General features: G+C 37.4%; 1 protein-coding gene and 1 pseudogene across 7 annotated transcripts in view; one reads left to right on the top strand and one right to left on the bottom strand.

Annotated features, from left to right (window-relative positions):
* Positions 1-15311, bottom strand: part of JMJD1C (jumonji domain containing 1C) — a 244456-nt gene that overhangs the window by 100316 nt on the left and 128829 nt on the right. The gene's annotated exons all lie outside the window — the stretch shown is intronic.
* Positions 4529-6397, top strand: LOC307112908 (BTB/POZ domain-containing protein KCTD9-like; annotated as a pseudogene). Its single transcript has one exon. The product of its transcript is annotated as a BTB/POZ domain-containing protein KCTD9-like (transcript).

Raw genomic sequence — 15311 nt, 5'->3', positions numbered from 1 at the left:
AACTAAATTTGTATAATAAAATAGGAATGAAAACATATCTATCTATCAATAATCACTTTAAATGTAAATGGATTAAATCATCCCAACAAAAAAACATAGAGTAGCCCTGGCTGGTGTGGCTCAGTTGGTTGGGCATTGTTCTGTGCACTGAGGGGTTGCTGGTTTGATTCCTAGTCAGGTCACATGCCCAGTTCCCCATTGAGAGGCATGCAGGAGGCAACCGATCAATGTTGCGCTCTCACACCGATATTTCTCTCCCTTCCTCTCTTTCTAAAAATCAATAAATGATTCTTTCTCTCCCTCCCTTCCTTCCTTTTGCTCTGAAAAACAACAACAAAAATGCGCTAGCAATACTTCTATCAGACAAAAGAGACTTTAAAACAAAGGCTATATAATAAGAGACAAATAAAGAAATTACATAATTATAAAAAATGTCAATCCCACAAGAATATATAACACTTGTAAATATTTCTTCACCCAACACAGGAGTGTATAAATATATAAAGAAAATCTTCATGGAGATAAAGGGAGATAGAAAACAATGCAGTCATAGCAGGGGATTTTAATACCTTTTTGACATCAATGGACAGATCTTGCAGACAGAAAATTAACAAGGAAACGGTGGCCTTAAATGACACACTAGGTGAAATGGTATATTCAGAGCATTTACCCCAAAGCAACAGAATATACATTCTTTTCAAGTGCACATGGAATATTTTCTAGGATAGACCATGTTAGGACACAAAACAAGTCTCAATAAGTTAAAAAAGACTGAAATCATATCAAGTAAGTTTTCTGATCATAAATGTATGAAATGAGAAATCAATTGTAAGAAAAAAAATACCCTGAAAAACAGACAAACACATGAAGCCTAAATAACATGTTACTAAACAATGAATGAGTTAATAATAAGACTAAGAAATAAATAAAAAGATGCCTTGAAACAATGGAATGAGAAATCTAAAGAGGAAAATTAAAATCTAAGAGGAAAATTCATAGCATTACAGGCCTACCTCAATAAACAAGAAAAGTCTCAAACAATCTAACCTTACACATAAAGGAACTATTAAAAAAACAACAACAAAGAAAGCCCAACATGAGTAGGAGAGAAAAAAAAAATCAGAAAAGAAATAGTAAAAAAAAAAAAAAAAAAAAGCCAAAAAGAAAACAATGCAAAGATCAATAAAATGAGGAGCTGGTTCTTTGAAAAAAATAAAGAAAATTGATAAACCTTTAACAAGTTTCATCAAGAAAAAAAAGGAAGAGGACTCAAATAAATCAGAAATTAAAGAGAAGTAACAACTGACACCACAAAAATACAAATGATTATAAGAAAAGGAAATAAGGCAACAAATTGGACAATCTAGAAGAAATGAATAAAATCCTAAAAACATAATTTTCCAAGAATGAATCAAGAAGAAACAGAATATCTGTACAGACCAATTATACACAACAAAACTGAACAGTAATAAAAAAAAAAAAAAAAACTCCCAACAAACAAAAGTCCTGGATCAAATGGATTCACAGGTGAATTTTACTAAACATTTAGAAAAGAATTAACACCTCTCCTTCTGAAACTATTAAAAAAAATTCAAGAGTAGGGAAGGCTCCAAAGCTCATTTTATGGGACCAGCATTACCCTGATTCCAAAACAAGACAAAGACATCCTATCTAATAAAGAGGGAATATGCAAATGGACCATCACACAGATGGCGACGCCCATTCCCCTCAGCCCCGCCAGAGTCTCCCAGTCCATTTAGCCCTGCCGGAGGGTGGGGGGGTTGGCGGACACACAGTGCAGCCGAACCTGCCCTCAGACCCCCGCCACCCAAGGCTGGCCCGAGGCGCGGGCAAGCCTCAGATGGCGGCTGCCCAGCCTCCCAGGGCCACCCGAGGCTCAGGTAACCAGAGCCGGCCGAGGCTTGCATTGCCGGCAGTGGCAGCAGCAGAAGTGTGATGGGGGCATTGCCTTCCCTTGATCACCGGGTTGCCTCCCGCCCCTGAGGGCTCACGGACTGTGAGAGGGGGCAGGCCGGGCTGAGGGACCCCCCCCTCCAGTGCATGAATTTTTATGCACCGGGCCTCTAGTGTGTGTGTGTGTGTGTGTGTGTGTATCCCTGATGAACATGAATGCAAATATCTTCATTAAAACATTAGCAAATCAAATTCAGCAATACATTAAAAAGATCATTGCCCAGTCGGTGTGGCTCAATGGTAGACCTATGAATCATGGGATCATGGTTCGATTCCCAGTCAAGCCACATGATAATACATATAGTTTGTGGGCTTGATCCCCAATAAGAGGGTGGAGGAGGCAGCTGATCCATGATTCTCTCCTATTATTGATGTTTCTATCTCTCTCTCCTTCTCCCTTCCTCTCTGAAATCAATAAAAATATATTTTAAAAATATATATCATTTACCCTGATCAAGTGGGATTAATTCCTGGGTTGCAAGTTTGGTTCAACATCGCAAAACAATTAACGTGATCCACTACCTAAACAAAATGAAGGATAAAAATCATATATTCCTATCAATGGATGCATAAAAAGCACTTGACAATATTCAGCAGCCATTTATGATAAAAAACACTCAGCAAAGAGGGGATAGAGGAAACATATCTCAACATAATAAAGGCTATATATGACAAACCCTTAAACATATTCAATGGGAAAAAAATGAAAGCTTTTCCCTTAAGATCAGGAACAAGACAAAGAGGTTCATTTTAACCACTTTTATTCAATGTAATATTGGAAGTTTTAGCCACAGCAATCAGACAAGAAAAAATAAAATGCATCCAAATTGGACAAGAAGAAGTAAAATTGTCATTATTTGTAGATACCATAATACAATGGAGAACACTAGACATCCCACCAAAAAAACAAAAACTACTAAAACTGATAAATGAATTTAGTAAAGTAGCAGGACACAAAATTAATATCCAGAAATTGGTTGCATTTTTGTACACCAATAATGAACTAGCAGAAAGGGAAACTAAGAAAATAATCCCACTTGTAATTGCATAAAAAGTAAAAATAAAAATACCTAAGACTAAGTTTAACCAAGGAGAAAAAGAGACCTGTACTTGGAAAATTATAAGACACTGAAGAAAGAAAGTGAAGAAGATACAAATAAATGAAAACATATACTGTGCTCATTGATAGGAAGAATTAAAAACATTAATATGTCCATAATAACTCAAACAATCTATAGATTCAATGCAATCCCTATCAAAATACCAATGCCACCTTTCACAGAAGTAGGACAAATAATAAAAAACTCATATGGTAGCATAAAAGACCCCAAATAGCCATAGCATTCCTGAGAAAGAAGAAAAAAGATATATAATGCTACCTATTATCAAACTATAATGCAAGGCCATAGTAATTAAAACAGCATAGTACTGGCAAAAAACAGACATATAGGTCAATGGAACAGAATAGAGAGCCCAGAAATAAACCCAAGCCAAACTAATATTTGACAAATGAGGCAAAAAACACACAATGGAGTAAACAGAGTCTATTCAATAGATGATGTTGGGAAAATTGGACAGATACATGAAAAAAATAAATTAAAACATCTTCCTACACCACATTCAAGAATAAACTCAAGATGGATTAAAGACTTAAATGTAAGTCTAGAAACCATAAAAACCCTAAAAGAAAACATAGGCAGTAAAATCTCAGACCTTTCTCTTGGCAATATTCTTTTGATATATCTCCTTGGACAAGAGAAACAAAAGAAAAAATAAACAGATTGAACTACATCAAAACTAAAAAGTTTTTACACAGCAAAGCAAATAAAAAAGACAACACACTCATTGGGAGAACATATTTGCCAATAATAAATCCAAAAAGGGGTTAATATTCAAATCTCTGAATAACTCATTCAACACAACACCATAAAAATAAAATCCAACTAAAATATGGGCAGAGAACCTGAATAGACTATTCTCCAAAGAGAACATAAAGATGAGCAATGTACACATGAAATTATGCCTAACATAACTAATCATCAGAGAAATGCTAATTAAAACCACAATGAGATATCACCTCATATTTGTAAGAATGGCTATCATCAACAAACAACAAGTGTTGGCCAGGATATGGAGAAAAAGGAACTGCAGTGCTCTGTTGCTGGGATTGCAGATTGGTGCAGCAACTATGAAAAACAGTATGGCCCTGACCGGTTTGGCTCAGTGGATGGAGCATCAGCCTGTGAGCTGAAGGGTCCCGGGTTCGATTCCAGTCAAGGGCATGTGCCTTGGTTGCGGGCACATCCCCAGTGGGAGGTGTGCAGGAGGCAGCTGATCGATGTTTCTCTCTCATCGATGTTTCTAACTCTCTGTCCCTCTCCCTTCCTCTCTGTAAAAAAAAAAAAAAAATCAATAATATATACATATATATATATACATACATATATACATACATACATATATATATACATACATATATATATAACAGTATGGAGGTTCCTCCAAAAATTAAAAATGTAACTGCCTTATGACCCAACAATTCCATTTCTGAGTATATATCTGGAGAAATGTAAAACATTTGTTTTAAAGAATACATGTACCCTTATGTTCATTGTAGCATTATTTACATTAGCCAAGATATAGAAGCAATCCAAGTGCACATTAACAGTGGATAAAAAAGAGGTGGTACATGTATACAATGGAGTATTACTCAGCCATAAAGAAGAATGAAATCTTCCTATCTGCAACAGCATGGATGGACCTGGAGCATATTATGCTAAGTGAAATAAGTCAATCAGAGAAAGACAAATACCATTTTATTTCACTCATATGTTGAGTCTAAAGAATAAAATAAACAACAAAACAGAAACAGATTCATAAAGAGAATAGACTGATGTTTGCCAGAGGTGTGGGGAGTGGAGGACTGGGTGAAAAAGGTAAAGAGATTAAGAAGTATAGGTTGATAGTTACAAAATAGTCACCGGGATATAAAGTACAGCATAGAGAATATAGGCAGTAATATTGTAATTACTATGTATGGTGCCAGGTTGGTACTGGAAATACTGTGGGCAACACTTTGTAAAGTATATGATTGTCTAACCACTATGCCTGACACCTGAAACTAATGAAATAGTACTGAATGTAAACTGTAATTAAAAATAAAATTTAAATTTAAAACTAACTAAATAAAGATAAAAGGTTACTTTTAGAGTGGTTCTAACCCAATCAGCCAGCTCCGATGGCAGCCGTTTCCTCCACGGGTTGAGCGAAGGGAGGGGTAACAGCCGCAGGTGCTGATTCCTGTGGTCACTGTATATAGAACTTTATCTGATTTACTCTCTGTGGCCAGCAGTAAACTTGGCATAAAAGCCACTAGTGTGTATAATGGGAAAGGTGGACTGATTGATGATATTGCTTTGATGAGGGATGATGATGTTTTGTTTGTGTGTGAAGGAGAGCCATTCATTGATCCTCAGACAGATTCTATACTACCTGAAGGGTTGTCAGGATCTCACACAGACTGGCTTACATTAAATGTTGGAGGGTGGTACTTTACAACTATATGGAACACTTTAGTGAACAAAGAACCCGACAGTATGCTGCCCACATGTTTAAGGACAAAGGTGTCTGGAGTAATAAGCAAGATCCTAGAGGAGCTTTCTTAATTGACCCAAGTCCTGAGTACTTTGAACCAATTTTGAACTACTTGTGTCATGGACAACTCATTGTAAATGATAGCATTAATTTACTGGGGGTGTTGGAAGAAGCCAGATTCTTTGGTATTGACTCACTGATTGAACACCTAGAAGTGGCAATAAAGAATTCTCAACCACCAGAGGATCATTCACCAATATCACGAAAGGAATTTGTCTGATTTCTGCTAGCCACTCCAACCAAATCAGAATTGCGGTGCCAGGGTTTAAACTTTAGTGGTGCTGATCTTTCTGGTTTGGACCTTCGATACATTAACTTCAAGATGGCCAATTTAAGCCGCTGCAATCTTAAACATGCTAATCTACGCTGTGCAAATCTTGAACGAGCTGATCTCTCTGGATCAGTGCTTGACTGTGCAAATCTCCAGGGAGTCAAGATGCTCTCTGTTCTAATGCAGAAGGCGCATCCCTGAAACTGTGTAATTTTGAAGATCCTTCTGGTCTTAAAGCCAAATTAGAAGGTGCTAATCTAAAAGGTGTGGATATGGGAAGAAGTCAAATGACAGGCATTAACCTGAGAGTTGCTACCTTAAAAAATGCAAAGTTGAAGAATTGTAACCTCAGAGGAGCAACTCTGGCAGGAACTAATTGAGAGAACTGCGACCTGTCTGGGTGTGACCTTCAGGAAGCCAACCTGAGAGGTTCCAAAGTTAAGGGAGCTATATTTGAAGAGATGCTGACACCACTCCATGTCACAAAGTGTCAGATGAGACTTTAGGGCTGGAGGAAGATACTCAAGATGAAAATGTTTTCCTTATCACTTTTATTTCTCCACTCAGTTGTGTAGAAGAAATAACACTGTAAGGAAATTAAAAAGACAAAACCATTTAGAGGATTATGCTTGTTCTCAGTGGTGCATAAAGAAAAAAGTGGCTTTTTCCCACATTCTGGTTTTAACAGAGAAGCACTCATTTACCAGCTGTAGGGAAGCTAGATTAGATTGCTGCCTTTAGAGTGGAGTGGGGTGTTCGCCTGGCTTTATGATATCTATCATGTTTGCTTTAAATAGGCATGATGTGGAATTACCATCTTGGTTTGAAATGCACTTGAGGATTTTCATTTATGAGAAGCACAACATATTAAATTGTATTTACTGAGTCTCTAGATGCATATGGATATTTAAATTGTTAAACTTAAAATTTCAAGAGGTTGTTCAGGTTATAAAAAGCTTTCAGGCTGCCTCCCTTTACGTGTCACACCATGTGAATATGGTGAGAGCCCAAAGGCTCTCTTTTCAGGTTCATTTTAATAATGGTTATTTTTTTTTTTAGAACAAAATAGTAGCTGAATTAAAGAAATCCTCCATTCTTACTGGTTGAGACAAGAGTTGAAAGAAAGACATCATTGTACATCATTGTCAGCTGAAATTACAGTGGAACTCTGTAGTAACAACCTATAGCAACAACTTTTAAAGGATCACTCTTCAGAATTTCATTCTAAGCAAGTTCCACTCAATGCAGACCAAGCAATTTTTTATTTACACTACCAGCCTGGTTTCCTCCTGTACAGTCAAAACAAGCATAGGAAGATACTTCTAAACCAAAAAACCAAGATGTGTTACTAATATTTAATTCAGTGGCCAAATAGTTTAATCAGGGCCAGCTTAGAACAAGATACTAAGTCTCAATCCACTGTAATCAACCCTGCAAAATATGAATGGGTATTGCAAAGTCATCTTTTAGATAGCTACACAATAGATTGCAGCTAAAACTCTACAGTGGAGAATGAGAGATTTTAAACTGACTATTCAATTATAGCCACCAAAAAACTTAAAAATAAAAATATTTGGCTGGTCCAAAATGTAATACCAGTCAGTCAGCACCTGTGGTTCTTTAACTTATATTTTCTGGTTTGGTTTTGTTTTAACAATTTTAGCCTAATTTTCTTGAGTCATTATCTCTCTGCAGCAGCAGAGAAGGGGCCTGTACTTCCTTACCAGTAAACGGTGTCCTTACATCTGCCCTAAATGGATTCTGAATTCTCCAGACTCATCAGTTGAGGCAATGAATTATTAAAACCCACTTTGTATTCTTTGGGAGGATGACATGTCTTGAATATTTACATAGCTTATTCTATATACACACATGCAAAGCTTTCCTTACAGTGAAGGGTATATGCATAGTGGGAGGAGATCAGGCCTTTACAGGTAAAGGAAAGCAACTTCAGAAATAAATTATTTTCTTTGCTTTATTGTTTTCACCAGAGAAGTATTGTACTGAGAGATATCTATTTTCATAATCAATATGTGCCTAAATTATATCTAAACCATTTCACTCTGTAGTATATTTTAAACAACTCTAGAAAATGTGGTTCAGCTACTTAAGGGTACCTCTGTAGACATAACCTAAAAGTGCAAAAGAATCTGAAAGATGAAACATTAGAAACTGCAGAGTTCGGGTCTAATGTATACTACATTAATAAACAATGTGAAATGTTGGGGGGAAAAGGTTACTTTTATCAAGACAACCTGTGATATGTAAGTCAATGAACTATGGGTTGGATGACAGTTCTTGATGCATTTGTACCTGGTAAAGAGTACTGAATAATAGTACTGTTTTTAACTTATAACATGCTATCTTTTCATCTTTGTTCTTACATACTATGACTTGAAGGCTATCTTTATATGACAACAAATGACAGAATAATTCTGAAATATATCATAAAATATAATGAAGAACTACATTTTTAAATGATCAAGAAAAGCTGGAATAAGGATTAATCCCCAACCTTAACAGTGAAAAAGTTAGGTCCAATTTTTAGGTTTAAAAAAATCAACTACATAGTAGAATATGAAGAAGATCTGGCTTCCTAGAAATTCATGTGAAAGAATTTCAAGACACAAAGTCAATACAAGTTATATATTAAAAAGTGGGGGTAAATTTTTGACACAAAGTGCTAAGACCAAGGGAGTAATACAGTCCCTTCATATTTTGCATTGTTTATACCATCTCTGAATGTCTTGTTCAATTTGGGACATCAGAATATAAGAGAAACAATTATAAACTAAGGTGTGTCAAAGAAATGTAAAAATCATGGATTATTAGGATCATTAGAAGAAATGGAGATGTCTTGCCTGGAGATGAGGAGGAAGACAAACAATAATTATGTACTATTATTTAAAAGGTTTGGAAAATTGGAAAGGTAGAGCCTTATAAGTAAAATTTCTAGGAATGCCAATTCTAGCTCCACACAAAGAAGGAACAACATTTCTAATAAACACTACCAAAACAAGCAGAGTTATTCACAAAGTACTGAGCTTTCAGCTTCCAATAACTAGAAACTATTAAGAAGAATCTCAATGAAAACTAACCTGACAAGTCTGTCATTGAAGGATCCCATTTCTCATGTTAGCAAGGGGTAATTTATAAAATATTAAAGATTCTTTCCAATTCTAAGACTCTAATACGGCTTTCTTTAAGCCACTTCATGTTTAATAGCAAAGTGAAGATAAGCAAGTTTAAACCAAACTTTTCATCAACACTGCTACTATTTTTGCATATATGAAAGCATAAAAAGAGTAATGCTGAATGTTCATGTATTATTCACATAAGGTGAAAGAATTAAAAATAAAACATATTATCTCCCACCTCAGAGTAAATTAACCAAGGCCTATATAGCTCGGCAGAAATAAAACTACATGGGAGACTTCTGTAGCATGGGATTACTGTAATCCACAGATCCTTTATATCTTCTGATGAAAAACCAATGTAATTTTGTGGGAATAAAAATTATTCCATAACTAGAGGCCTGGTGCCTAAAATGCGTACATGGGTAGGGTCCCTAGACGTGGCCAGCGATCAGGGCCTATCGGGGCCTTCTGGCTGCCGGCCAAGGCCTCCCTTCCCCAGCTGCCAACTGCTGCCGACCAGGGCCTTTCTTCATTCCATGCCGCCCCCTGGTGGTCAGCACATGTGATAGCGAGTGATCAGTCTCCCGGTCGAACTCCTGCATGGACAATTTGCATATTAGGCTTTTATATAGATAGATTACATCAACCCAATCATAAGTAAAGGCATGTGTTGAAATAATAATAATAAAAAAAATCGCAAAATAAAAAGTTAAGCTAAGATAAAATGTCTTACAGACTGAGGACCTGTCAACCATACCATCCTTAGAGAACGGAGTATATGCCCTTATGTTTGCATATGACTGTTTTCTTGGCCTTTTTTGTTCTAAAACTAATTTTAAAATCTATTTTCCAATTTTCCTTAATAATTTCACTGGTTACACTTTTGTAAAGTTGAATCAAATCTCTATTTCTTTACTGGTTTTGTTAATTTCCGTCTGGCAAACATCTGTTTCTTGTGCAGCACAGCTCTACAAGTCAACAAGGCTCTACAATTATTTCCCCATTACCTCCTTGTTTGTAAAAAACTCTGATGATGTCAGCAACAATCTGGAAGCTGGAATGTTTCAATTTAAAAAGGGGGATTCACAGTTCTCCCTCCATGGAGCACATCCTTGCATTTCCTTTTCCCTCTTCTTCCCCCACCCCCCAGGCTTGTATCCCCTAACCTCTAAGGGACCCCATGAGACTTGTGACCAGAGGAGCAATTGGTAGCAGCAGCTCGTCCCAGGCTAACCCCCTGAACCTGTCTCCAAGGTCGCCTTTCCCCCCTTTTCTCTGACTTTCCAGTGAGCCAAAGCAGCCCAGCCTAAGCTCTCCTGTTGCTTCTTCTATGCCTTTCCTTATTTTACTGCCCTAAGTATGTTTTTGTTGCAATCAATAAATTCTTGCTTGCTTTTCTAAAAGAAATGAAAAGGGGAATTTACAATTTCCATTAAGTATGATACAGTAGCTATTTTGATTATCGTAAGAATTAATACATATTAGGTGACAGTGATCACATGTGCTAAGTAGTATTTAAATTCAAAATATAGTAAGGTAATGCCAACGTTATCCAAGTTTCAACCATAGTTCTCTTTATGTATTGACAATTTATGCAAACATTTTGACAGTTATGAAATATCAAAGTACTGCTGCACCAAGTAAAAGGAGTACAATGGAAAAGAAAACTTTACATCACACTGCAGTGTTTTATTTCAGTTAGAAATTATTATTCATTTAAAATAAACATTCCTTCCCTTCTAATATGTTTTAGGGCAATTGAAAGTTATATTTCAAAAATGTACAGAGAAAATGAATACCCATAATCTATTTTCAGGTCAATAACCACTAATTTAATTTTAATACACTTCCTTTAAACAAAGTCCCTCCCCTCTATGCTTAGTTCAGGTCAGTTGCTGTTTCACTGAGGACAACTCCCTTTAAAGGCATGAGGCAACGAAAAGTCCCAAGGTTAACTGAGAAAAGAAAAAGTTGAGGCCCATTAATGATGCCCAGAAGCCTTACTTAAGTTTATCTCTTTAGAGAGAGGAAGGTTTGACAATTAGACTCTTCAAGGCTAATAAAGATTCCCCCAGGGTCTTCGTTTCCTCCAAAGTTTCAGACAGCCTGTAAGTAGTCTGGGCAAATATACTTTAGGACTCCTGTGGATTTAGTAGTGTTTTTATAGCTCTTGAAACAGTTGTTTTGTCTTTGGGGATCTAAAAGCTTCTCTGCATTTGACCACCTGCTTTAGGAGCTTTTTAAAACAGAACAAATTTTCCTAATTTCAGGAACCCTGAAGATCATCTTTCCTGCTTCCTGTTACATTTAAGTCAAACTATACTGTTTTAACTTTGAGCTATATTTTACTTGGCCTTGGAAAATATGAGCACTTAAAAAGTTACATTTTAGCGCTGGCCAATGTGACTCAATTGGTTGGGCTTCATCTCATGCACTGAAAGGTTGCCAGTTCGATTCCCTGGTCAGGGCACATGATGAGCTTTCTGCTCAATCCCCAGTAGGGGGCATGGAGGAGGCAGCCAACTGATGTTTCTCTCTCACACTGATGTTTCTCTTTCTCTCCCACTCTCCTTTCCTCTCGCTCTAAAAGAATAAAAATATTTTTTTAAAAGCGTGTTCAGAATATTAATTTTTAAAAAGTTACATTTTAGGCCCTGGCCATGTAGTTCAATTGGTTAGAGCATCATCCTAATATGCAAAGGTTGTGGTTATGATCTTGGTCAAGGCACCTACAGGAAGCAAACAATCTATACTAATAAAAGGGTAATATGCTAATTAAGACGGATGTCTTCCGGACATCCATCCAGACAAAGCCCTGGCAGCTGTGAGCCTCATGAGTAGGACATCCCCTGAGGGCTCCCAGACTGTGAGAGGAGGCAGGACGGGCTGAGGGACCCCCCCCCCCCCCCCCCCCAGTGCATGAATTTTCGTGCATGGGGCCTCTAATGAATGTATAAATAAGTGGAACAACAAATCGATGTTTCTCTCCCTCTTTCCTCTACCTTCCGCCCTCTCTCTAAAATAAAAAATAATAAACATACACCTTTTAAAAAGTTACATTATATTTAGGTAAAAAAAAAATCAAGCCACTAAAGTGGTCATAGCCTGGCTAGTGTGGCTCAATGGTTAAGCATCAATCATGAACTGAGAGGTCCCTGTTTCAAATGCCTCGGTTGTGGGCTCAATCCCCAGTAGGCGACATGTAGGAGGCAGCCAATCTCTCTCATCGATGCTTCTATTTCTCCATCCCGCTCTTTTCATCTCTCTCTCTCAAATCAATAAAAACATTAAAAAAAAAGTGGAACTATTCATTTTTCTACTCTGATAGGAAGAAATGCTACATATAGAAGCAACTGTTTATGAAACAGGTTTATAAATGTGTCATTTAACAATGCTTGTATACTTTCCATGGCCACTTCCTTTGCCAGGAAGAAGGAAGATTTTTTATCATTCTCTTACAGTGATAAACTAGACTGAGCTTTGTTATGCTTCATTATGTTTATTGCTATAATAATTGATGAAGAATCCTGAAAGGTATACTTTGCTTCAAGAACTTGATGCTCTCCATAACCGATTTAGCTCAGTGGACAGAGGTGGATAGAGCATCGGCCTGTGGAATGAAGGGTCCCAGGTTCGATTCCAGTCAAGGGCATGTACCTTGGTTGTGGGCACATCCCCAGTAGGGGGTGTGCAGGAGGCAGCTGTGATGTTTCTCGCTCATCGATGTTTCTAACTCTCTCTTTCTCTCCCTTCCTCTGTAAAAAAGTCACACACACACAAAAATATATATATATAAAGAACTTGATGCTGAAGGCACACAGTTGTGTTAGCCAAGTTCTAGAAGAGTGGTCCTCAAAGGATAGCCCCCTGTCCAGAAGCATCAGCAACACCAAGGACTAAATAAAAATGCAATTTCTTAGGCTTCACCCCAGACTACCTGAAGCAGATTCTGGGGGTGGGACCTAGTAATTTGTATTTTAACAAGTCCTTATGTATTTCTGAAGCACTGTAAAATTTAAGAACCAGTGACAGTGTTCTTATTCTTAACTTTTTTGGGGTCGAGGAACTCTCAATCTGATGAAAGCTGTAGCTCCCAAAACATGACATGCATAATTATTATTTTTTCAAATGATTTGAGAGAGAGGAAGGGAGAGGGAGACAGGGATAGAAACGTCAATGATGAGAGAGAATCTGCCTCCTGCATGCCCCCCACTGAGGATCAAGCTAGCAGCCCAGACATTGCCCTGACTAGGAATGGAACAGCAACCTCCTGGTCTATGGGTCGAAACTCCACCACTAGCCACACGGGAATCAAAAAATATTAGTTTAAAAAAGTATTTTCCCTGCTCTCTTAAAATGCCCACAAATTGGCTGTAAGCAGCCTGCCCATATGACCAGGTGAAGAAGGTGGGCCCCTGCCACAGTTCTCCTTCCTGCTCTCCCCTGACCTTAACTTAGTAGCATTCAAATGCACCAATAAAATCCCCATCTTCCTTTTCTAGTGTATTCCAACCAGACTCCCAACAAAGCCCACAGGTCCTTGTGCTGCCTCTTGGCTGAACCTGCTTCCTTGTGGCATGCAATGACTTTATTTCTAAAGGACCTATGAGTATAATAAACTTTGTTTTCATGTGCCTCTCTTGTGTCTCCTCTGGTGGCTACATGTGACTGACCATCACATAAAAAGCACATAGGACAGGCCTAGGAATACTTAGTTTTAACTGATATGTCAGTTAAATCTGAGGTTCAGTCAGCTTTGGGAACCATGAATCTTAGTTGAGAACACATGACCTAGAGTGACTATATCTCAGACAGAGTGCCCCAGGTCTTAGACATTCTCTAAACAGATGAGTCTCCTTGTCACTTTGCTACTTCAACCTCCTACTTTCTCAGGAAGCACAGAACTTTGAAATAGCTTACCAACAGCTTACACTGGAAAGCTGCTCATTCACAATATGGGTATATTTGAACCATGTAGTAAAGATCAATTTCACACACTGGATTTTCAAATTCAAATAATCTAGAGCTAGCAGAGGATAAGCTCTTTGGTATAATGTAGAGAGAGACCTATTTAAAGATGCTTTCACTTCCTAAAAATATGAAGAAGGTAATGCAGCAATCTCAGAAAGTGGCAATGGTGCTTCCCTAGATTATGTGGAAAGAGAGATCACAGCCCAAATATAAAACAATATAAAATACTGTTTTCTCTTAAAGCTTAAAAAAGATAAGAATCCCAACGCTGGCCAGTGTCTCAGTGGTTAGAGCATTGGCCCACACACTGAAGAGTCACAGGTTTAATTACTGGTCAAGGGCATGCACCTGCATTTCAGGTTCACTCCCTGCCCCACTTCGGGAGGCAACCAGTTGAAGTGTGTTTCTCGTGTCTCTGCCTCTGTCTCTCTTCCTCTCTCCCCTTCTTCCTTCCCGCCCTCCCTCCCTCCTTCCCTTTCCATTCTTTTTGAAAAGCAATGAAAAAAAATCCTCAAGTTAGGATTACACAAAGAAAAAAGAAAAAAAGATGAGGACTACAATCATTGTTGTTCCCTACTTTCTACTTATAGGAGGAGAAACAAAAAGGAAGTTCTTCAAGAGAAGACATGAAGAGCCAGAAGTGTGGTTAATCATTCAACAAAAGATTTCAAAGCTGATTAAAATTGCCTATAAAGCAGCAAAAATTTCCCAGATCACATGAACTATGAACTCAGAATGAGTTGGTTCAAGATTGTGGCCCAAAGAGGTGAAGGCCCGAAATTATATCACAGATTTTTCAATTGTAGCAATTCATTGTTGTTGTTTTTTGTGTGTGGGAATGGTAGGATAAGCTTAGGTATCCTATCCTGACATCTAGAAAGTATATATAAAGCTATAATTTAAGGTGCTTATCTTTAGAAAAATATATTCAAGTTACTCATTGAAATATAACACATAAAACATTCACTAGTAGTGAATCAAGCTTTCAAAGTACATACTTTATAAACTATAAGTTCATGGCATTAATTATTCATTTAGTTAGCAAACATTTATGAAGCACCTACCCACTGTGCATACATAGTATTATATACAGGAAAGTGAAAGTAAACTAACTTTGTTTTCCCTGGCATCTCTCTAGATAACAAAAGAACTAAATGCTCTTGTACAATGAAATTTAACAAGAGTAAAAATGTTCAATATCCAGTTCAGGTTCCAAAAAGTCAGAAACTACTTAAATATGGTGCAACACACACTCCTACCCCATCCCTCACAGGCAACACATTACTATAATATGTGGTAAAACT

This window comes from Cnephaeus nilssonii, assembly GCF_951640355.1.
Source record: "Cnephaeus nilssonii genome assembly, chromosome: 16".
Lineage (NCBI taxonomy): Eukaryota > Metazoa > Chordata > Mammalia > Chiroptera > Vespertilionidae > Cnephaeus > Cnephaeus nilssonii.
The sequence above is the reverse complement of the archived record's forward strand: the minus strand, read 5'-3'. Positions and strand labels throughout refer to the sequence as shown.